Genomic DNA, 22,473 nt, shown 5'->3' on the forward strand with positions numbered 1-22,473 from the left:
TATCTCCTGTGCATTTTGTATAGACTTGTTTGTTAAACTGTATAAAAGCCGGACCCTCTCGCAGCAAAGACGGAGACCTCACCTACGAGTGGACGCACTGCGTGGGACTTCCCAATTGCCGGGAAAGGCTCTCCGATCCTTTGCTGTGACGGGGCTCCCCAGCTGATGCACGGATCTGGATGATGGTAAAGTATGAGGGCAATTGGTGATGTATCCTTCTTAATCACTAGAGCTAGCTTTATGTAGTAATGACTAGGTGCATTACCTTGCTTATTCTTTCTGCTGCTTTAAACTAAATTAAAACAAGCCTATTTCTTTAGCTTGGTATCTGTGTCCTTTGTGTTAACCGCGTCAATTGGCAAAACAGGCAGGCAGAAATTTTTTTGTGCGGCCTCCCCAGGAACAGCCGGTTGTGTTTTCTCCTGTTTGTTTTTTCTTGCCGGTGAAGAGGAAGGCGGCAACTGCAGGAAGGTGCTAGTTATCTGCTGTGCTGCTTTTGTCGAGGATGGAATCGGACCTCCGGCCCTCTGAAAGCTAAGTTGAGGGAATGGGGCCGAGAGGAGGGGCCGAGGTTGGGAATTGCAGGGAAGTGTTTGAAAGTTAGCACGGGGGAGAAGGCTGTACAGGAGCAGGGCCCTACAGTCAGGTAAAGGGAACGGATTACTCTTTCCCTCGATGTTAGCGTGTCCCGGGCAGGGCAGTTCCCGCCTCTGCGTGTGTCATCGTGTGGTTTGTTTCTTCTGTCTGCCGTGTCTTTGCCCTTCCTCGGCTCTAAATGTCCTCACTTCTCTTTGGGCTCGAGGAGCACGGCACGCGTCTCAGGGGCCATCCCTAGGGTATCGAACGCCCATCTTCATCGGCACGCTGCCGATCGGGTGCTTTTTTTATTCTTGCGTTATGAGCTTAAAGCGTGGGTAGGTCTTGGAAGTTTCCGGTCGGGAGTCTTTTGCGCAGCATCGTCGCCGGCTGCGGCATCAGCTCTGCTCCTTAGGCATCCATTTTCACGGACTGCGACGTCTCCCCTGCATCCCTCCATCCTAGGATTCGGACTCCTACTTCTCATCCACCGTCTCGGTTTTGACGGTAGCTTCTTATAACAGGCCATAACGAGTGACTCTCTCTGGGGCTGCCGTATAGCCTCCTCGCCTCCCGGTTGTGGCCCTCTAGGTCTTCTCGCCTGACATGGTATCTTGTCTGAGAGTCCTTATCGCTTAGAGTTTATCTTGGAATCAAACCTTTTGTAGCGTTTAGCATTAGTGTATGCGTGTGCCTCTTTGGCTCAGAGCTGCCCTGCCTGGGGGGTGTAGAGTCAGGAGTAAGTAGAACAGCAGTAGAAGTCAACGGTTTAAATGCTGATACGCTTAGACCGCCTAGGCGACAGACGTACGGTCACCTCGTAGTAGCCATCCACAGGCTGTGCGGACGGTCATTTCTAGGGCGTCTTATGGAGACTGTTTGAGCGGTGTGGGAGCGGCAGTCCAGCAGTAGCAAATGAGATGGAATCTCAAAGGTGTTAAGGCTCGCAGGTGTGGGAGCGTACTCTCTGGGGGGAGGCATGTGGTTTTCTTTTTAACAACAGGCTGTAGTTGGATGCCAGCTAGTATCCCTACCTGGAAGTGACACCTCCGGATTTGTTAAGCATCCGGGTGACTCGCATAACTGTTTTGACATGCAGATGGATGAGATGCGCACCAAAGAGTGCCGGAGGAGGTGAGCGGAGGGCTGTGAGAAGGTGGGTCACTGAGCGGTGCGGGAGGGAAGATGGCACCGGTGCTATCTGAGGGGATGATAGCGGTGTGTGGTGTGTTTTGTGGTGTTTTTTGTTTGTTTGTTTGTGTTTTTTAGATGGAGAGCCACAAGCAAAGTAGGATTTTGGCACCGGAGGCAGCTTGGGCAAGGTGAGCCACCACTAGGGGGGTTAAAGTAGCAGTTCTTATTTCAGGCATCAAATTGTCGGTGAAAGTAGAAGCATCCCTTGTGGTCCGTGTGTTACAGGTGGCAGACGAGCCTTGACGTGACAACTGGAAACAGCAGCGGCAGGGCAGGTGAAGGGCCGAGGTAAGGGAGTGGGAGATGGGAATCGTTGCGGGCACACCCCAGTTTCAGGCGGTAACTCGGCACGTGTCTTTTCCTTGAGTTTTTTGCAGGTGCCGCGGAGGGGCCGAGCCACACGCAGACCGACAGTCTGAGAAGGTGAGGCAGTTGTCAGCCAGGTCGGTGTCTAATACGGAAGTATCGTATGACCGCTCCATTAAGCGCTCGCCTTGGTTTTGCAGGTGCTTTGGGAGCCGCCTTCGGGATCGGATGAGCGTTTGAAGCGAGCCGGGGCAGTCGCAAGGAGGATCGTGGGGTACTTGTTAGAAGCGTGTTGGAGAATGGCTCAGAGACAAGGGTGCTGAGCCCACCGAGCAATTGTATGATCAGAGCCTGCTCTAGCTGCTGATGCTGGGCCTCACTAGGGTTTGCCTGCAGCTGCTCGCAGCTGCTGATACATGAGGAATGTCAAGGATGCTTCAGCCCTGTGTACCGTGGTGTGTCGAAAACAGGTTAAGGGGAATTAGGAATAGTGGTCTGAGAAACCCAGTGTTATGATAACGGTGGTCTGAGAAACATTGTGTTACGGTACTGTCGTGTATCGAAAACAAGTCAACAGGAATCAGAAATAGTAGCATGAGAAACTTAGTGTTATGAGAAGCTTGTGCTGTAAGCTAACTGCAAGTAGGTGGACTGTGCGAATACGACCTTTAGAGCTTAAGCCAATCAGCTAGTGACTAGTAGGAATAATAATTATCATTGTCTGTATAAATATATGTACACTGGACCAATAAAGACACGTTGATTGATGCTCTATCTCCCACACTGAACCCATCTCGGCATGTCGTTCGTCCGCGGCTCCGCAAGATGTCGCCCGAACAGGGACCTGCATGGAAGAATAACACAGACGCAGCGGCGGACCCGGAGAAAACAGCAACGACCGAGGAAGTCGAGAACGGACCCGGAGAAACACCAAATACAGCAGCGTCCAGGGTCCACGAGCTGAGACGGAGAGGCGCCGGCCCCGGCAGCCCCAGGAGAGTACGCGAAGCTGGCTGGACTGGCCCTGAGAGCGAAGGCGGAGCAGCCCTGGAGAGTGGAGGCGGACCGGCCCAGAGACCGGAATGAGTGGTCCCGCGAGTGGCAGCGGAAAGGCACCGGAACTGACGTGGTAAGGAGCCGACTGCGGCAGCCATGGGAGCGGACGTGAAGGGACGCCACAGGCGGACGCTGAGCGGCCCCAGGGGTGGACGTAAAGGGACGCTATAGGCGAATGCTGAGCGGCCCCGGGGGCGGACGCGAGGGGGCGCTGGAGGCGACCGCAGGGTGGCCCCGGAAGTGGAAGTGGGGAGGCACCGGAACTGACGCAGAGGGGCGATGGAAGCTGACGCGGAAAGGCGCTGCATACAGCGGTGGCAGAAAGAAACGCGGGGAAACATCAGATACAGCAGCGCCTAGCCGAATCAAGAACGATCGGACAGTGGGCCTCTGACGGGTCGTTCCGAGGACCTGAACCGAGATAGAAGGTTGCTCTCCACAAGGGCTGCTGGCAAGAGCTGCAACTGGTGCCTTAGTGACGGAGCATCAGCAACATATCAAAGTAAGGGGGTAATTTTTTAGTGCCTTAAACAGGGAGCACAAGCTGGCGGGAGTATTTTTAGTGCCTTAAACAGGGAGCACAGGCCAGCGGGAGTATTTTTTAGTGCCTTAAACAGGGAGCGCAAGCCGGCGGGAGTATTTTTAGTGCCTTAAACAGGGAGCACAGGCCGGCGGGAGTATTTTTTTTTGCCTTAAGCAGGGAGCAAAGGGCCGACGGTGCCTTAATCAGGGGTGGGTCGGCAGTAACGGTACTGTGCCTTATCCAGGGAGCACAGGACCGGAGGTGCCTTAACCAAGGAGCACCAGGTTGATGAGATGGAACAAGAGGTAGCCCTGGATTTAGAAAAGCGGGGAGTGGATTGTATAAAATCACTCACGGGTTTAGTAGCATTAGGACAAAGGATGTTTTCAGGACCCTAATTCTCTTTTTGATGTCGACGAGTGGAGACGATTAGGTGATATTTTATGGGATATGGTAATTGATGACGATAAAGCTGCAAGGAGAACGATGAAACCATGGTGGGAGGTGGTGAATAATATTAATTGGTATCAGCTTGAAAAGAACCTTGCAGCTGTAGCAACTACAAAGTTGGGGGGGGAAAGTTCCACTGTTACCCCAGATAGTGCGGCATCCGGATCTATGCTCTTTGACAGTGATCGTATTCCTGTACCATCAACAGGAGGGCCAGTTACAGTTAATGTGAATAGGGAAAGTCCGGAGGCCAGCCCCCCCCCAGTATCTTTACAGTCATGCTCCCCCCCACCCCCCCTGACCTTGGAAAAAGAGGGGGGGATGGAAGATGGCCGCCCAGTGCAATCTGCTACAGCGAAAGCACAGGGCTGGATATGTCATGTTGACTGGCGAAATGTCATGCGTGAGGCGGCAGAGGATAAGCAATATGACGTTGTTGATATCCTCTCTGAGAATCTGGCATTTCCAGTCCGGTTTGACTTGGCTGGAAATGGAGCTGCTTATGGGACCTATACTCCACTGAATTGGAAAATGCTTTCCCAGCTGCGCAGTACTGTCAATGAATCAGGGTTACATGGTGAACCCACAAAGCAGTTATTAAATTATGTATGGGGGGGAACCATTTTGTGTCAGGAAGATATTAAGATTCTTATGAAAATGATTATGACCCAATCTCAGTTGTTACTATGGCAAGCCCACTGGCAACGACTCTGTGAAATAGCAGCTCATCAACCCAGACACCAAAATGACCCACTGTTTGGGGTAACTGTGGAACAGCTAATGGGAGTGGGCCGATATATTACCATAGATGCTCGAATACAGCAAGGCCCAGATGTCTGCATGGAGGCCATGCGTACAGCAAGGCTAGCTATAGCTGCAGTTAAAACAGCCCCCCCATCTCCATCTTATATGGCAATAAAACAGGGACGAGATGAAACCTTTGCACAGTTCATTGATCGAGTAACGGCAGCTATAGAACAGGCAGACATTCAAGATTGGATGAAACCTGTGCTCCTCAGGCAGTGTGTTTTAGAAAACACTGACCCAGCAACAAAGTCTATTATACTAACATTGCCTGGGAATGCTACCATAGAGCAGATGCTGGAACGTATGAGCAGGGTGCCTGTAGGCCCCCAGGCTATGTTGGTAGAGGCAGTTCAAGACTTAGGGAAGGACTTGATTCAGGCCCAGCACCAAGCCCTTGTATCCCTAGCTCCATTACGTCCACCCAACAAGCAACAACGACCATACAGCAGCGTGCCACCATAAACTCTGCCCACCCCGCCCTTCGGATGGTTCCGCCCCTGACAGCCCATCAGCGTCTGACTTGGAGAGAAAAGCGGCAGCTCTGTCCGAATTAAAGCACCAGGGTCACACATCGGTAAGGGACAGTGACAAAGTCCAAGAACTTGAAAGAAAATTACAGAAGTTAAGCTACAGAACAGAACTCTGCATTTACAATTACAAGAAAAGGAAGCGCTGCCGGCAGCCCCCACCACACCACTCCCGTCACCCTTACCAGAACCAGCTCTGCTTTTAGCTCAGTCCCGATGGAATGCGGTGATTCGTGATGCCTTGTTAAAAGGGACAGGCATGCTGCTGGAGCGTTGGCCTGCCCGGTACTGACAACGAATGGGGGACACCTGGGAACTCAAGATCACAAGATTCTCCTCAGGGCGTTTGGACACTCCTTACGAACTTTAGAACTCTGAACTGTCATTGTATGTTGTTCAACATCAACACTGGTATCAAAAACTTGTTCATGTAGTATCAGGTTCATTGTATGGTGTTTCAACATCGACACTGGTATCAAAAACTTGTTCATGTAGTATTAGGTTCATTGTATGGTGTTTCAACATTGACACTGGTATCAAAAACTTGTTCATGTAGTATCAGATTCATTGTATGTTGTGGGTTCATTGCAATGTTTAAAACATAGCATGGTGAAACCTGTATTACATTCTATATTGCATACTCTGTTGTTACAATTGCTGACACTTTTAAAACTGTAAGGATGGTTTTCTTGCTACATAAGACTGCACAAGATTGGAACATGGACTGACAGACTGGTTACGAGACTTGGGAATTTGGAAAATGGACGGATGATGGTTGCAAATCTACAAAACTTGGAAATTACTGGGTGGCTGAAAGCTTTATTGATGCATAGACTGGCAATGCTGATTGTCATTATGATTGTCATGATGGTATTGGGGTCTGTGTGGAAATGCTTTATGAATGCTATGATTCAAACGTTAAAAGGAGTCTCGATTGTCCAAAAAAGAAAAAGGGGGAAAACCTGGTAGGAATTTTTTTTGGGGGGGATCAGGGTTATGCACTGATCCTACAGGGTTTGGACAATCCAGGCTGGGTCTCTCAGCAGAAAACTGCCACGTGGTAATCCTGCCCTTTAGGTCACCTGGAAGGGCAAGAAGGAGGAAGTCAGTCTAGTGCTTCCTTCCTGTTTGAATGCCGGGATGCACTAACCACAAAGTAGATTTAGTTTGTTCACGCGTACTAACGATGCAGACCTATCACAGCACTCCCGGGTGCGTGATAAGTGCCTTTAGCCAATAGATTGTAAGCTTGCATGCTTAAGTTGTGCCTTCTCATGTATTAAGAAAATCTTTGAACAAACGTTAGGGCAGGTACTGCTCCTACAAAAAGAAAAAGGGGGAATTGTTGGAGAATGGCTCAGAGACAAGGGTCCTGTGCCTTTAGCCAGTAGATTGTAAGCCTGCATGCCTAAGTTGTGCCTTGTCATGTATTAAGAAAATCTTTGAACGAACGTTGGCGCAGGCTCTGCTCATACAAAAAGAAAAAGGGGGAATTGTTGGAGAATGGCTCAGAGACAAGGGTGCTGAGCCCACCGAGCAATTGTATGATCAGAGCCTGCTCTAGCTGCTGATGCTGGGCCTCACTAGGGTTTGCCTGCAGCTGTTCGCAGCTGCTGATACATGAGGAATGTCAAGGATGCTTCAGCCCTGTGTACCGTGGTGTGTCGAAAACAGGTTAAGGGGAATTAGGAATAGTGGTCTGAGAAACCTAGTGTTATGGTAACGGTGGTCTGAGAAACATTGTGTTACGGTACTGTCGTGTATCGAAAACAAGTCAACAGGAATCAGAAATAGTAGCATGAGAAACTTAGTATTATGAGAAGCTTGTGCTGTAAGCTAACTGCAAGTAGGTGGACCATGCGAATACGACCTTTAGAGCTTAAGCCAATCAGCTAGTGACTAGTAGGAATAATAATTATCATTGTCTGTATAAATATATGTACACTGGACCAATAAAGACACGTTGATTGATGCTCTATCTCCCACACTGAACCCGTCTCGGCATGTCGTTCATCCGCGGATCCGCAGAAGCGCAAGGGTACATTTGTCTCTCGGTATCTTAGGTAACGCCAGCGACGACGGCTGCAGCATCTGACTCTGCAACGAGCCAGTGAGTGGAACCCCGTGACGCTTCTGAGTACAGGGGGGTGTCGTGGAAGAGGTAGGCACGGAGCAGCGCGATGCCAACGGCCGGCTGTATTTTCTCCAGTTTGTTTTTTCTGGCAGGTGAAGAGGAAGGCGTCAACTGCAGGAACGTGCTAGTTAGCTGCTGTGCTGCTTTGGTCGAGGACGGAATGGGACCTCCGGCCCTCTGAAAGCTAAGTCGAGCGAACGAGGCCGAGAGGAGGGGCCGAGGTTGGGAATTGCAGGGAAGTGTTTGAAAGTTAGCACGGGGAGAAGGCTGTACAGGAGCAGGGCCCTACGGTCAGGTAAAGGGAACAGATTACTTTTCCCCTTGATGTTAGCATGTCCCGGGCAGGGCAGTTCCAGCCTCTGTGTGTGTCATCGTGTAGTTTGTTTCTTCTGTCTACGGTGTCTTTGCCCTTCCTCGGATCTAAATGTCCTCACATCTCTTTGGGCTTGAGGAGCACGGCACGTGCCTCAGGTGCCATCCCTAGGGTATCGAACGCCCATCTTCATCGGCACGCTGCCGATCGGGTGCTTTTTATTCTTGCGTTATCAGCTTAAAGCGTGGGTAGGTCTTGGAAGTTTCCAGTCGGGAGTCTTTTGCGCAGCATCGTCGCAGGCTCTGGCGTCAGCTCTGCTATTCAGGCATCCGTTGTTCCTGCCGGTGACTTCTTTCCCGTAGCCTGACATTCTTAGGTCTTGAAGCCCATCTTCTTGCATAGCCGTTGTCTCTATTTTAACGGTAGCTTCTCGTAAGGGGCTGTTCCACTTCCTGCTTCTTGCCGGCTGCTGTATAGCCTCCTCACATCACCATCGTGGCCCTCCAAGTCTTCTCGCCTTATGGCATACCCTTCTGGGTGTCCTTATCGCTTAGCGTTTAGTCATCTTTGAATCATGTCATTTGTAGTATTCTGTGTGTGTCTGTGTGGCTCGGAGCTGCTCTGCCCGGGGGTGTGGAGTCAGGGCTAGGTGGAATAGAGTTTATAGGTATACTGTATGGGTTTGTTTTAAATAAGAAAACAACTTCTCCAACTGGGCAACATCTTTGTCTCCCCGGTGGGGTTTATTTTCACCCAGTCGCAGATGCTCTCTGAGGGTGACGGTCAAAGTCAGCGTCTGGGTGAAGGTCAGGTTTGGGCCAGGATTTCCTCAGGCTAGGCACTCGAGTCCACCAGGAACAGTGTTCAGGGGGTGAATGCCTGTTGTGACAGTTGGGCGGAAGGATGGGCCGTTGGAGAGTGGGGGTTGGTTTTGGCGGTAGGTGGAATAGCGGCATGTTTAGAATGTGTCTAGCTGTGTATGATTGTCGTCTTTTTTCTTCCAGGTTGTAGGTGGGGCTCAGTTTGACTACGTAGACTGGATTTAATGAAAACCTCTGTCAGGGGAATAAACTTCTGTTTTTCCTGTCTCCTGGCTGGGTAGTTTTTCCGTCGTCCCGGCCAGTGTGCAATGCAAGGATCATTATCTAGATTTGGGTACAGGTCAGGCTCAGGCTGGAGTTTTTTCAGGTAGGATGATTTTTGAGGCCCCCATACCTGGTGTTTCTGAGGATCACAGAGGGTGATGCCTTGTGGCGGTTTTGGTGGTAGGGTGGCCGAGGGGAGAGCAGGTGGTGGTTTGAGTCGTAGCTGGCTGTGGTGTTTAAAATGTGTGTAGCAGTGCCTGAACGTTTGATGTTTTGTTTTTTTCCTTACAGGCTGTAGGTTGTGTAGCTTTGTTTAGAGGCAGTAGACAGACAAAATAGAAATTTAAAAACCAAAAAACAACTGGGGGACAAAAAATTTTTTCTTTTCCTGTCCCCTGGCTGGGTTTCTTTCCTCCGTCCTGGCCGGTCTGCGAGGCGACTGTTGTCGCCTATGTTTGGGCGCATGTCTGTCTCAGGCTGGGGTTTTTAAGGCAGTGAAACGAAAAAGGGCCAATCAATAGGCCTCAAACCAAGGTTGACTTCAGAGTGAATCCCCCGACCAGCAGCCAGCATTTTATCAGCAGCATGAAGCAACCAACATCTTATCAGCGTGAAAATGCAACCCTGGGAATAATCCCTGGGAACAATCAGTAAACAACAGGAAGTAACTATAAATCCCAAATGTACAGAAAAAGAGGAACTCCTCAGACATGCCCGGATCCTGGCCAGATCTGGAATTGCCTGAGTGAGGCATATCAACCTACCAGATATCTCCTGTGCATTTTGTATAGACTTGTTTGTTAAACTGTATAAAAGCCGGACCCTCTCGCAGCAAAGACGGAGACCTCACCTACGAGTGGACGCACTGCATAGGACTTCCCAATTGCCGGGAAAGGCTCTCCGATCCTTTGCTGTGACGGGGCTCCCCAGCTGATGCACGGATCTGGATGATGGTAAAGTATGAGGGCAATTGGTGATGTATCCTTCTTAATCACTAGAGCTAGCTTTATGTAGTAATGACTAGATGCATTACCTTGCTTATTCTTTCTGCTGCTTTAAACTAAATTAAAACAAGCCTATTTCTTTAGCTTGGTGTCTGTGTCCTTTGTGTTAGTTCTAATATTTTGGCTTAAAAATTAAATTTTAGATAAGTGGTTCGCTTCCCACATCGCTCCAATATTTTTATATACATTCCAGAAGTGACTTTTTGAAAAGACCGCTCTCAGACCCCTTAGACCGGTCGGAACCCACATTAAACAAAATAAACAATTACGTACACAAAACTGTGACACCGCCTAACAGACTAAACAAGGCTGTTGTACAAGGTAATAATTAGACATGTACATTGGCCAATACGCCGCGATACCCTAGCCTGCACCTTACGTGCCGTCGAGGCTTTCTTCTGATCCCAGGCGACACTTCGGGCACGTCACCGTATTAACGTGTAATCTCACCTTCTCGGGTTTCCTTTAATAGCAGAGTCCTGTGGGAATTTCTTGCGTCCAGTCTTACAGACAGGCTTTTCCAGTCTGTGTTACCTTTGCTAATGCCTTAAAAAAAACAGAAACCAACCAACCAACCAACCAAAACAACAACAAAAAAACCCCACCAGGGCTCTTACTCCAAACTCACCAGATCAGGGGATTGGAGGATCTCCCCGAAAAACACTTAGGCGACGCCAGAGTCTTCACAATCCCGTGGGTTCGTCAAGTTTCCGAGGCAGCATCCCGTCCGGGTTGCCGAAATTCTCTACTGAAATCGGGAACGAAACCTCCTTAACGCCAGGTTTAGCGTTAACGCATGGGGATTACTTTATCCGGCGGGGTACGCGAGGGAATCGTTCTGCCTAACTCGCCTGTTGTACATTACCATAGCCAAAGCTCGTATCATCCCGTTATGTGCCTATTCATTAACTCATTATCGTTGTTATATCATTATTACCTGTGCGATTTAGGTCCCTGAGGGGCTTCCACGGAGGTCCTCGGCGGTCTATAGCAGTTTCTGGAGAGGATCCTTTCTCAAACTTTGTCTAGGTTTTAGAATCAGCCTTTCTTCGGTTTACGTCTGCGCATTCTTACATCCCGCCTACCTTCAGCTAGTTTGTTCTTTTTCAGAGGGCCTTGACGTTGAAGGACGAGGGCTTCCGATTAAGAGTCTCTCAATTGGACACGGAGCCTCTCCACATACGCATTTTCGGGGAGGCGTTTATCACTCTCACCTAGCCGAAGGATCTCCGTGTGACAGATGACACGTCATAGGCGTTTGACCGATTGCTTAAGTTTTTATGCTACGCTAAGCAATTTTTTTTGCTTGGCCATTTTGCAACAGCGGTGTTTCGGTTTGCCATCAGTATTTTAAAGTTCTTTCGTCTCTTCATCCCTGGGCTTTTACAATTGGCTTGTATCTCGGTCACCGCATTTGTGTTTAAATTATTTTGTCTCAGTTTTCCTCGTTGCTGACCACTAAAATTTTATTTCTACATCTCCTCTGTAATTTGCCATCAATATTTCTTATTTATTTCAGTATTTCTTTATTAACCATCGCTTTTAATGTACCCTGTCTACCTGTATTCCATTCGCGTTTTTTTCAAATTATTTTTTGTCCTTTGTCTCCACGCCCATGTTCCCTCTGCTCCTCGGAGCCCTCTCATTCTCGTCACGACGTCTCTCGAGACAATCCTCATATCTGACAGCACCGTTTGAGCTCCACGGCTCTCCGCGTACATCTCTTACGCGGACAGATCCCTTCCTCGGGCTTTGTCCACACCCCAGAGCCGTCTTACTTAATCACCGCCATTTCGGATGCATCTGTTTGGTCGGTCGTCCCCCGAGAACCTCCGTACCTTGTGGGGATGCCTTCTCTAGTTAAGCATCCCGTGCGAGAGCCGTCTTTTACGTTTTGCTCTTCTCCCGATGTCAGCGTGCCTCCCGAGGCCATCCTCGTGCTCCGCCGCCCTTTATCGGCTCTGCCGTCAAAGTACCGAGGCCTGAACGACAGGTCTCGAGCCAAAGTCACCCTCTAGACGAATCTCATGACCAAACGTGTTATATAATGACTGTATCCAATCATTAGTGACATACGTAGCTTGGATAGAACATCTCATTATCGAGATAAGTAACTTAGATAAAACAATACACGAATATACCGACATTTCCTAGTTTAGGAGCCAATTATTGAGGTCGATTACGCAAACTCCCTCGGTTCCTCTTATGTTGACATTTCCTAGTTTAGAAGCCCATTATCGAGGTCGAATACGCAAACTCCCTCAGTTCGTCCTCGAGCCTCGGCCAGGCTTGGGAAAGAATCCCAAAGGAAGATGACGAGGCGACTCAATCCACCTGATGTCTTGCGTGCATTTTGTCAGTTCTACACGTTTACAGATTTGTTTGTTAACCCATCTAAAACGGGAACCCTCACGCAGCAAAGACGGAGACCTCGTCCACGAGCGGACGCACCGTGTAGGACTTGCCAATTGCCGGGAAAGTCTCTCCGATCCTTCGTCGTGACGGGGCTCCCCGGCTGAAGCACGGATCCAGGCGATGGTAAAGCACGAGGATGATCGGTGATGTATCTTTCTTAATCGCTATGACTCATCTGGTATAGTAACGACTGGACACATCGCCTTAATTTTTAAGCACCTCGTTTCTTACCTATCGCTTATTACCTCGAGACAGCCAGCCAAATAAGCCTATCTCTTTAGCTCAGCTTTTGTGCCCTTTGCGTTAACCCCATCGATTGGCAAAACGGCAGCGCGCTTTGTGCCCTCCGCGTGCCAAGAGGACCTTTCCCGACGCTATAGTTTGTCTGCAGAAAGTTCACGTCTTCCTCTACGGTAGCTAGGACGCGTCTGTTCCATCCCCGGTGCTCAGCAAGCACGCATAGTCCATTCAGATCCCCTCCAGACTTCCCAGAGGAGGGATTCTTGTAGGATCTACCCCCACTTTGTCATTTAGTTCCATCCATAGCATAATTCCAGTAAAAGCTAGCTAGAGTGAACAGTCTCGGTAGAAAGGAAGCATAACCCTATAGCACTTTGGTTTTTTTCTTGGAAACTAAAGCACATCGTTGTCAATAAGAGTATCGCTATTGCCTTTATTCAACTCTTTTGTTACAGAGCCTAATAAAATACCCATCTTTTTCTATGTATACCCTGGAAAAATTAAGCAGAACTCCCTACCGGGTCGCATCGCTGACACAACAGGTCCAGTAAAAGAGCGGGTATTGTCATTTTTGGTAAGAGTCACTTTCTCCACAGAGTGCTACGCGTGTTGCAAACTTAAGGCAGAGGAGAAAATTCCCCTCTGCTCCTCTGGCTGACTTTATACCTGTGGGGGTTTGGCCCCGCCCCTTTCCCAGGGGATTGTGGGCAGGCTGGTGGGTGGGCTGGTGGGAGGCGCCTGGGGTATATGAGCCCCAGCCGCTCGACAGGGAGCTCATTCCACTCCTGGGTTTCTCAGGTGTCAGTGCTCTCTCAGTCCTGCAGTCAGTAGCAGCTTTTGAGCTATTTAAGCTTTTGAGACAGATGTGTTTTGATCTCTAGAGGAACAGAGCTATTTGAGGTAAGATATTTCTGGACTGGTCAAGGTTTAGCATCATATATATGAGATAGAATGTTTATATGTAGTTTGCTTTTTTTTTTTTTTTTTTTTAGTTTACATTAGTAATTTTGTTGGGGAGGGCAAGATAATTTAATAAAGCGTATTGTTTAATTTTAATTCTAGGAAGGAGCATGGTTCCTTTGTTTTCAATTGAGGAGAGGAGGGTTTTGTATGGTTTTGAGATGGGGTGAGAGGAAAGCTACATTGTTTTTGATGAGGAGGGTGTTGCAGGTGAGGTGCTCATCAACCAATAATGTCCTTATGACTTACCCTGTTTCTATGCAGATGGCAAAGAGGAGCCTAGCAACTGTGGGAATAACCTGGTTACCCAGCGCATTGTTTTTTCAAGGATGGATTCAGATTCCCGGCACTGTAAAAGATAAGTTGAGGGACCGGTGCTTGGGGGAAGGCTCTGGGGGGCAGCCCAAGGTTAGGAATTGCAGGGAGAAGTTTTAAAGTTAATTTACAGGAGAGGGCTGTCCAGGAGCAGTGCTCTTTGGGCGGCTGAAGCGGGGGTGGAAGGCATTTCTTTTCAGCACAAGGTTAGCACGTGCCAGGCAGCACAGTTCCACCCCATGTCTCTTGTCATGTAGTTTGTGTTGTCTGTCTCGTGTGTCTTTAGACCTTTCTTGGGTCTTGACATCCTCGTGGCTCTTTGAGCTCAAGGAGCACAGTAGTTGCCTCGGACATCTTCCCTTGGGCCCGGAACACCTGTCCTCATCAGCACAGTGCCAACCAGGCAGTTCTTGTTTTTGCTTTACTAGCCTAAAGCGTGGTTAGGTGTCAGAAGTTTCCGGTCAGGCTGCATTTGCAACGTCGTTCCGGGCTGCGGTAGTATCTCTGATCTAGAGAGATCCATCTTCACAAATATCTTTTCTGGGAGTTCTTCCCCGCATCTTGATGTTCTTAGGTCTTGAAGCGAGGTTACTTGCACATGCCTTATCCCTGTGGAGGCTATAAGGTTTTCTCTCAGGCCACAACACTTGACTCTTCTCGGCCTGCCGTTCATTCTTCCTCACGGCCCCATAGGTCTTCTTGTCCGAGAGCATCTTCGATCTGAGTCTTTCCTCTTAAAGAGCTTATTTTATGTCTCTCATCTTGTTTGTGTGCCGTGTCGGTCTGTGCATGTTTGTCTCTGTCGGAGCTGCTCTGCCTGGGTGCGTAGAGGTGACAGTCAGCCAAAGAAGTACAATAAGGTTCTATGTGAATAAGCCTAGACTTTGTAGGGAAAGGGTGTACCGTCCATTTCAGAGCAACTAATTATGTAGCCAACAGGCAAGGAGAGTTCTTTCTGTAGCGCTACGCAGACACGCAGGGGATGAGCAGAGTTTTATTGACAGCAGGCTGTAGAGAGAATTGGGATGGTATACCTCAATGAAAATGGGATCTCTGGAACTGTTAAGCTATTGCTCCGAATCCAGGCGACTCACTCAATATCTCTTTTGCAGATGAAGAGGGACAACTCGCTCACCTAACGGCAACAGAGGAGACGAACGGAGCAGTTTAAGAAGGTAGGTTGGTGTGGAGCGTCGGGGGAAGATGGGACCGGTGGCTATATGACTAGCCGATCAGTGCGTTTTACTTGGAAGGTGCAAAGTGTCGAGCAAAGCGAGGTATCGGCACCGGAGGGGATGTGGGCGAGGAGAGCTGTGACTAGCGGGCTGAAGCAGCAGTTACTTTTCAGGCGTCCTATCGGTGAAGGTAAAGCAAGCCTCATTGCTCGTCTTGCAAGCGATACCCAAGCCTCAACGTGACAACCTGTAAACAGTAGAGGTGGAGCGGGTGAGCACGTAAATGAAGGGAGAGGGAGACGGTTATCGGTATGTGTGGGGTGCAGTTTTGGGCAGCATCTTGGCAAGTGCTGCTACTTTGTTTTTTTGCAGGTGACGCACGTAGCCTCGGAAGGGTGAAGGAGCGTACCGATGACCAATCTAAGAAGGTGAGGCGGTTGTCAGCCAGGTCCGAGTTTAATAGCGTAGTCTTATATGGCCACTCGGTTAAGCACTAACCTTGGTTTTGCAGGTGCCAAGTGAGCCACCTTTGGGATCATCTCAGCATTGAAAAGCAGCCGGAGAAGTAGCAAGGACGAGCATGGGGTCGGCGACTTCTTACAAGCCCAAGGGAAACTTTGTCTCTTGATAAGTTGGGCACCACAAGTGACAACCACAAGGCTGCAGCACCTGAATCCAAAATGAGCAGGTGAGCGGAACACCGCAATGCTTCTGAGGATGGGGGGGGGTGTTGCGGAAGAGGTAAGCAGGGAGCAGCGTGATACTGACCAGCAGTTGTGATCTTCTTGCTTTTTTTGTAGGCGATAAAGGAATCTGGCCACTGCAGGAACATGCTAGTTAGCTGCCGTGCTGCTTTTGTCGAGGATGGAATCGGACCTCCGGCCCTCTGAAAGCTAAGTTGAGGGAACGAGGCCGAGAGGAGGGGCCGAGGTTGGGAATTGCAGGGAAGTGTTTGAAAGTTAGCACGGGGAGAAGGCTGTACAGGAGCAGGGCCCTACAGTCAGGTAAAGGGAACGTATTACTTTTTCCCTCGATGTTAGCGTGTCCCGGGCAGGGCAGTTCCCGCCTCTGCGTGTGTCAACGTGTAGTTTTGTTTCTTCTGTTTACGGTGTCTTTGCCCTTCCTCGGCTCTAAATGTCCTCACATCTCTTTGTGCTCGAGGAGCACGGCACGTGCCTGAGGCGCCATCCCTAGGGTATCGAACGCCCATCTTCATCGGCACGCTGCCGATCGGGTGCTTTTTATTCTTGCGTTATGAGCTTAAAGCGTGGGTAGGTCTTGGAAGTTTCCGGTCGGGAGTCTTTTGCGCAGCATCGTCGCAGGCTCTGGCGTCAGCTCTGCTATTTAGGCATCCGTTGTTCCTGCCGGTGACTTCTTTCCCGTATCCTGACCTTCTTAGGTCTTGAAGCCCATCTTCTTGCATACCCATCGTCTCCGTTTTGACGGTAGCTTCTCGTAAGGTGCCGTTCCACTTAGTGCTTCTTGTAGGCTGCCATACAGCCTCCTCGTGTCACCATCGTGGCCCTCCGAGTCTTCTCGCCTTACGGCATACCCTTCTGGGTGTCCTTATCGCTTAGCGTTTAGTCCTCTTTGAATCGCGTCATTTGTAGTATTTTGTGTGTGTCTGTGTGGCTCGGAGCTGCTCTGTCCGGGGGTGTGGAGTCAGGGCTAGGTGGAATAGAGTTCGCCGGTATACCGTATGGGTTTCTTCTAAATAAGAAAACAACTTCTCCAACTGGGCGACATCTTTGTCTCCCCGGCGGGGTTTATTTTCACCCAGTCGCAGATGCTCTCTGAGGGTGACGGTCACAGTCAGCGTCTGGGTGAAGGTCAGGTTTGGGCCGGGATTTCCTCAGGCTAGGCGCTCGAGTCCCCCAGGAACGGTATTCAGGGGGTGACTGCCCGTCGTGATGGTTGGGCGGAAGGATGGGCCGTTGGAGAGTGGGGGTTGGTTTTGGCGGTAGGTGGAATAGCGGTATGTTTAGAATGTGTCTAGCCGTCTATGAGTATTTGTCATCTCTTTTCTTCCAGGATGTAGGTGGGACTCAATTTGACTACGTAGACTGGATTTAATGAAAACCTCTGTCAGGGGAATAAACTTCTGTTTTTTCCTGTCTCCTGGCTGGGTAGTTTTTCCCTGGTCCCGGCCGGTGTGCGAGGCAAGGATCGTTATCTGGATTTGGGTGCAGGTCAGGCTCAGGCTGGAGTTTTTTCAGGGAGGATGATTTTTTGAGGCCCGCATATCTGGTGTTTCTGAGGAGCACGGAGGGTGACGGCTTGTGGTGGTTTTGGTGGTAGGGTGGCCGAGGGGAGAGCAGGTGGTGGTTTCAGTGGTAGCTGGCTGTGCGGTGTTTAAAATGGGTGTAGCTGTGCCTGAACGGTTGATGTATTGTTTTTTCCTTACGGGCTGTAGGTTGTGTAGCTTTGTTTAGAGGCAGTAGACAGACAAAATAGAAATTAAAAAAAAAAAACCAAACAAAAACCAACCCACACAAAACCAAAAATCCAAAAAACCCAAAACAGCTGGGGGACAAGAAATTTTTCCTTTTCCTGTCACCTGGCTGGGTATTTACTCCCCGGTCCCGTCCGGTCTGCGAGGCGACTGTTGTCGCCTATGTTTGGGCGCAGGTCTGTCTCAGGCTGGCATTTTTAAGGCAGTGAAACAAAAAAGGGCAAACAATAGGCCTCAAACCAAGGTTGACTTCCGAGTGAATCCCCCGACCAGCAACCAGCATCTTAGCAGCAGCATGAAGCCACCAGCATCTTATCAGCGTGAAAATGCAACCCTGGGAACAATCCCTGGAAACAATCAGTAAACGACAGGAAGTAACTATAAATTCCAAATGTACAGAAAAAGAGGAACTCCTCAGACATGCCTGGATCCTGGCCAGATCTGGACGTGCCCGAGTGAGGCATATCAACCTCCCAGATATCTCCTGTGCATTTTGTATAGACTTGCTTGTTAAACTGTATAAAAGCCGGACCCTCTCGCAGCAAAGACGGAGACCTTACCTACGAGTGGACGCACTGCGTGGGACTTCCCAATTGCCGGGAAAGGCTCTCCGATCCTTCGCTGCGACGGGGCTCCCCAGCTGATGCACGGGTCTGGATGATGGTAAAGTACGAAGTCAATTGGTGATGTGTCTTTCTTAATCCCTAGAGCTAGCTTTATGTAGTAATGACTAGATGCGTTACCTCGCTTATTCTTTCTGCTGCTTTAAACCAAAGTGAAATAAGCCTATTTCTTTAGCTTGGTGATGTGTCCTTTGTGTTAACCGTGTCAATTGGCAAAACAGGCAGGCAGAAATTTTTTGGTGTGGCCTCCCCGGGAAGAGCCGGTTGTGTTTTCTCCCGTTTGTTTTTTCTTGCAGGTGAAGAGGAAGGCGTCAACTGCAGGAACGTGCAAGTTAGCTGCTGCGCTGCTTTTGTCGAGGATGGAATCGGCCCTCTGAAAGCTAAGTCGAGCGAACGGGGCCGAGAGGAGGGGCCGAGGTTGGGAATTGCAGGGAAGTGTTTGAAAGTTAGCACGGGGAGAAGGCTGTACAGGAGCAGGGCCCTACAGTCAGGTAAAGGGAACGGATTACTTTTCCCCTCGATGTTAGCGTGTCCCGGGCAGGGCAGTTCCCGCCTCTGCGTGTGTCATCGTGTAGTTTGTTTCTTCTGTCTGCCGTGTCTTTGCCCTTCCTCGGCTCTAAATGTCCTCGCGTCTCTTTGGGCTCGAGGAGCTCGGCACGCGTCTCGGGGGCCATCCCTAGGGTTTCGAACGCCCATCTTCATCGGCACGCTGCCGATCGGGTGCTTTTTTTATTCTTGCGTTATGAGCTTAAAGCGTGGGTAGGTCTTGGAAGTTTCCGGTCGGGAGTCTTTTGCCCAGCATCGTCGCAGGCTCTGGCGTCAGCTCTGCTATTTAGGCATCCGTTGTTCCTGCCGGTGACTTCTTTCCCGTATCCTGACGTTCTTAGGTCTTGAAGCCCATCTTCTTGCGTACCCATCGTCTCGGTTTTGACGGTAGCTTCTCGTAAGGGGCCGTTCCACTTAGTGCTTCTTGTAGGCTGCCGTATAGCCTCCTCACGTCGCCATCGTGGCCCTCCGAGTCTTCTCGCCTTACGGCATACCCTTCTGGGTGTCCTTATCGCTTAGCGTTTAGTCCTCTTTGAATCGCGTCATTTGTAGTATTTTGTGTGTGTCTGTGTGGCTCGGAGCTGCTCTGCCTGGGGATGTGGAGTCTCAGGGATAGGTGGAATAGAGTTCACGGGTACACTGTATGGGTTTGTTTTAAATAAGAAAACGAATCCTCCAACTGGGTGACATCTTTGTCTCCCCGGTGGGGTTTATTTTCACCCAGTCGCAGATGCTCTCTGAGGGTGACGGTCGCGGTCAGCGTCTGGGTGAAGGTCAGGTTTGGGCCGGGATTTCCTCAGGCTAGGCGCTCGAGTCCCCCAGGAACGGTATTCAGGGGGTGACTGCCCGTCGTGACGGTTGGGCGGAAGGATGGGCCGGTGGAGAGTGGGGGTTGGTTTTGGCGGTAGGTGGAATAGCGGCATGTTTAGAACGTGTCTAGCTGTGTAAGAGTATTTGTCGTCTCTTTTCTTCCAGGATGTAGGCGGGGCTCAATTTGACTACGTAGACTGGATTTAATGAAAACCTCTGTCAGGGGAATAAACTTCTGTTTTTTCCTGTCTCCTGGCTGGGTAGTTTTTCCCTGGTCCCGGCCGGTGTGTGACGCAAGGATTGTTATCTGGATTTGGGTGCAGGTCAGGCTCAGGCTGGAGTTTTTTCAGGCAGGATGATTTTTTGAGGCCCCCGTACCTGGTGTTTCTGAGGATCACGGAGGGTGATGACTTGTGGCGGTTTCGGTGGTAGGGTGGCCGAGGGGAGAGCGGGTGGTGGTTTGAGTGGTAGCTGGCTGTGTGGCGTTTAAAATGTGTGTAGCAGTGCCTGAATGGTTGATGTTTTGTTTTTTCCTTACGGGCTATAGGTTGTGTAGCTTTTGTTTAGAGGCAGTAGACAGACAAAATAGAAAATAAAATATAAAAAAAAAAAACAAAATACAAACAAACAAAAAAAAAAACAAAAAAAAAAACAAAAAAAAAAAAAACAAAAACAAAAAATACCAAACCACACAAAACCAAAAATCCAAAAAACCCAAAACGGCTGGGGGACAAGAAATTTTTTCTCTTCCTGTCCCCTGGCTGGGTTTTTACTCCCCGCTCCTGGCCGGTCTGCGAGGCGACTGTTGTCGCCTATGTTTGGGCGCAGGTCTGTCTCAGGCTGGTGTTTTTAAGGCAGTGAAACAAAAAAGGGCCGAACAATAGGCCTCAAACCAAGGTTGACTTCTGAGTGAATCCCCCGACCAGCGACCAGCATCTTATCAGCGTGAAAATGCACCCCTGGGAAGGATCCCTGGGAACAATCAGTAAACGACAGGAAGTAACTATAAATCCCAAATGTACCGAAAAAGAGGAACTCCTCAGACATGCCCGGATCCTGGCCAGATCTGGACGTGCCCGAGTGAGGCATATCAACCTCCCAGATATCTCCTGTGCATTTTGCATAGACTTGTTTGTTAAACTGTATAAAAGCCGGACCCTCTCGCAGCAAAGACGGAGACCTTACCTACGAGTGGACGCACTGCGTGGGACTTCCCAATTGCCGGGAAAGGCTCTCCGACCCTTCGCTGTGACGGGGCTCCCCAGCTGATGCACGGATCTGGATGATGGTCAAGTAGGAAGGCAACTGGTGATGTATCTTTCTTAATCACTAGAGCTAGCTTTATGTAGTAATGACTAGATGCGTTACCTCGCTTATTCTTTCTGCTGCTTTAAACCAAAGTGAAATAAGCCTATTTCTTTAGCTTCGTGATGTGTCCTTTGTGTTAACCCCGTCAATTGGCAAAACAGGCAGGCAGAAATTTTTTTGTGTGGCCTCCCCGGGAAGAGCCGGTTGTGTTTTCTCCCGTTTGTTTTTTCTTGCAGGTGAAGAGGAAGGCGTCAACTGCAGGAACGTGCTAGTTAGTTGCCGCGCTGCTTTTGTCGAGGATGGAATCGGACCTCCGGCCCTCTGAAAGCTGAGTCGAGCGAAAGGGGCCGAGGTTGGGAATTGCAGGGAAGTGTTTGAAAGTTAGCACGGGGGAAAAGGCTGTACAGGAGCAGGGCCCTACAGTCAGGTAAAGGGAACGGATTACTTTTTCCCTCGATGTTAGCGTGTCCCGGGCAGGGCAGTTCCCGCCTCTGCGTGTGTCAACGTGTAGTTTTGTTTCTTCTGTCTACGGTGTCTTTGCCCTTCCTCGGCTCTAAATGTCCTCACATCTCTTTGTGCTCGAGGAGCACGGCACGTGACTGAGGCGCCATCCCTAGGGTATCGAACGCCCATCTTCATCGGCACGCTGCCGATCGGGTGCTTTTTTTATTCTTGCGTTATGAGCTTAAAGCGTGGGTAGGTCTTGGAAGTTTCCGGTCGGGAGTCTTTTGCGCAGCATCGTCGCAGGCTCTGGCGTCAGCTCTGCTATTTAGGCATCCGTTGTTCCTGCCGGTGACTTCTTTCCCGTATCCTGACGTTCTTAGGTCTTGAAGCCCATCTTCTTGCGTACCCATCGTCTCGGTTTTGACGGTAGCTTCTCGTAAGGGGCCGTTCCACTTAGTGCTTCTTGTAGGCTGCCGTATAGCCTCCTCACGTCGCCATCGTGGCCCTCCGAGTCTTCTCGCCTTACGGCATACCCTTCCGGGTGTCCTTATCGCTTAGCGTTTAGTCATCTTTGAATCGCGTCATTTGTAGTATTTTGTGTGTGTCTGTGTGGCTCGGAGCTGCTCTGCCTGGTGGTGTGGAGTCTCAGGGATAGGTGGAATAGAGTTCATGGGTACACTGTATGGGTTTGTTTTAAATAAGAAAACGAATCCTCCAACTGGGTGACATCTTTGTCTCCCCGGTGGGGTTTATTTTCACCCAGTCGCAGATGCTCTCTGAGGGTGACGGTCGCGGTCAGCGTCTGGGTGAAGGTCAGGTTTGGGCCGGGATTTCCTCAGGCTAGGCGCTCGAGTCCCCCAGGAACGGTATTCAGGGGGTGACTGCCCGTCGTGACGGTTGGGCGGAAGGATGGGCCGGTGGAGAGTGGGGGTTGGTTTTGGCGGTAGGTGGAATAGCGGCATGTTTAGAATGTGTCTAGCTATGTAAGAGTATTTGTTGTCTCTTTTCTTCCAGGATGTAGGCGGGGCTCAATTTGACTACGTAGACTGGATTTAATGAAAACCTCTGTCAGGGGAATAAACTTCTGTTTTTTCCTGTCTCCTGGCTGGGTAGTTTTTCCCTGGTCCCGGCCGGTGTGCGATGCAAGGATCGTTATCTGGATTTGGGTGCAGGTCAGGCTCAGGCTGGAGTTTTTTCAGGGAGGATGATT

The sequence above is a fragment of the Tyto alba genome, unplaced genomic scaffold (genome assembly GCF_018691265.1).
Source record: "Tyto alba isolate M040663 unplaced genomic scaffold, T.alba_DEE_v4.0 Super-Scaffold_8, whole genome shotgun sequence".
Taxonomy (NCBI): domain Eukaryota; kingdom Metazoa; phylum Chordata; class Aves; order Strigiformes; family Tytonidae; genus Tyto; species Tyto alba.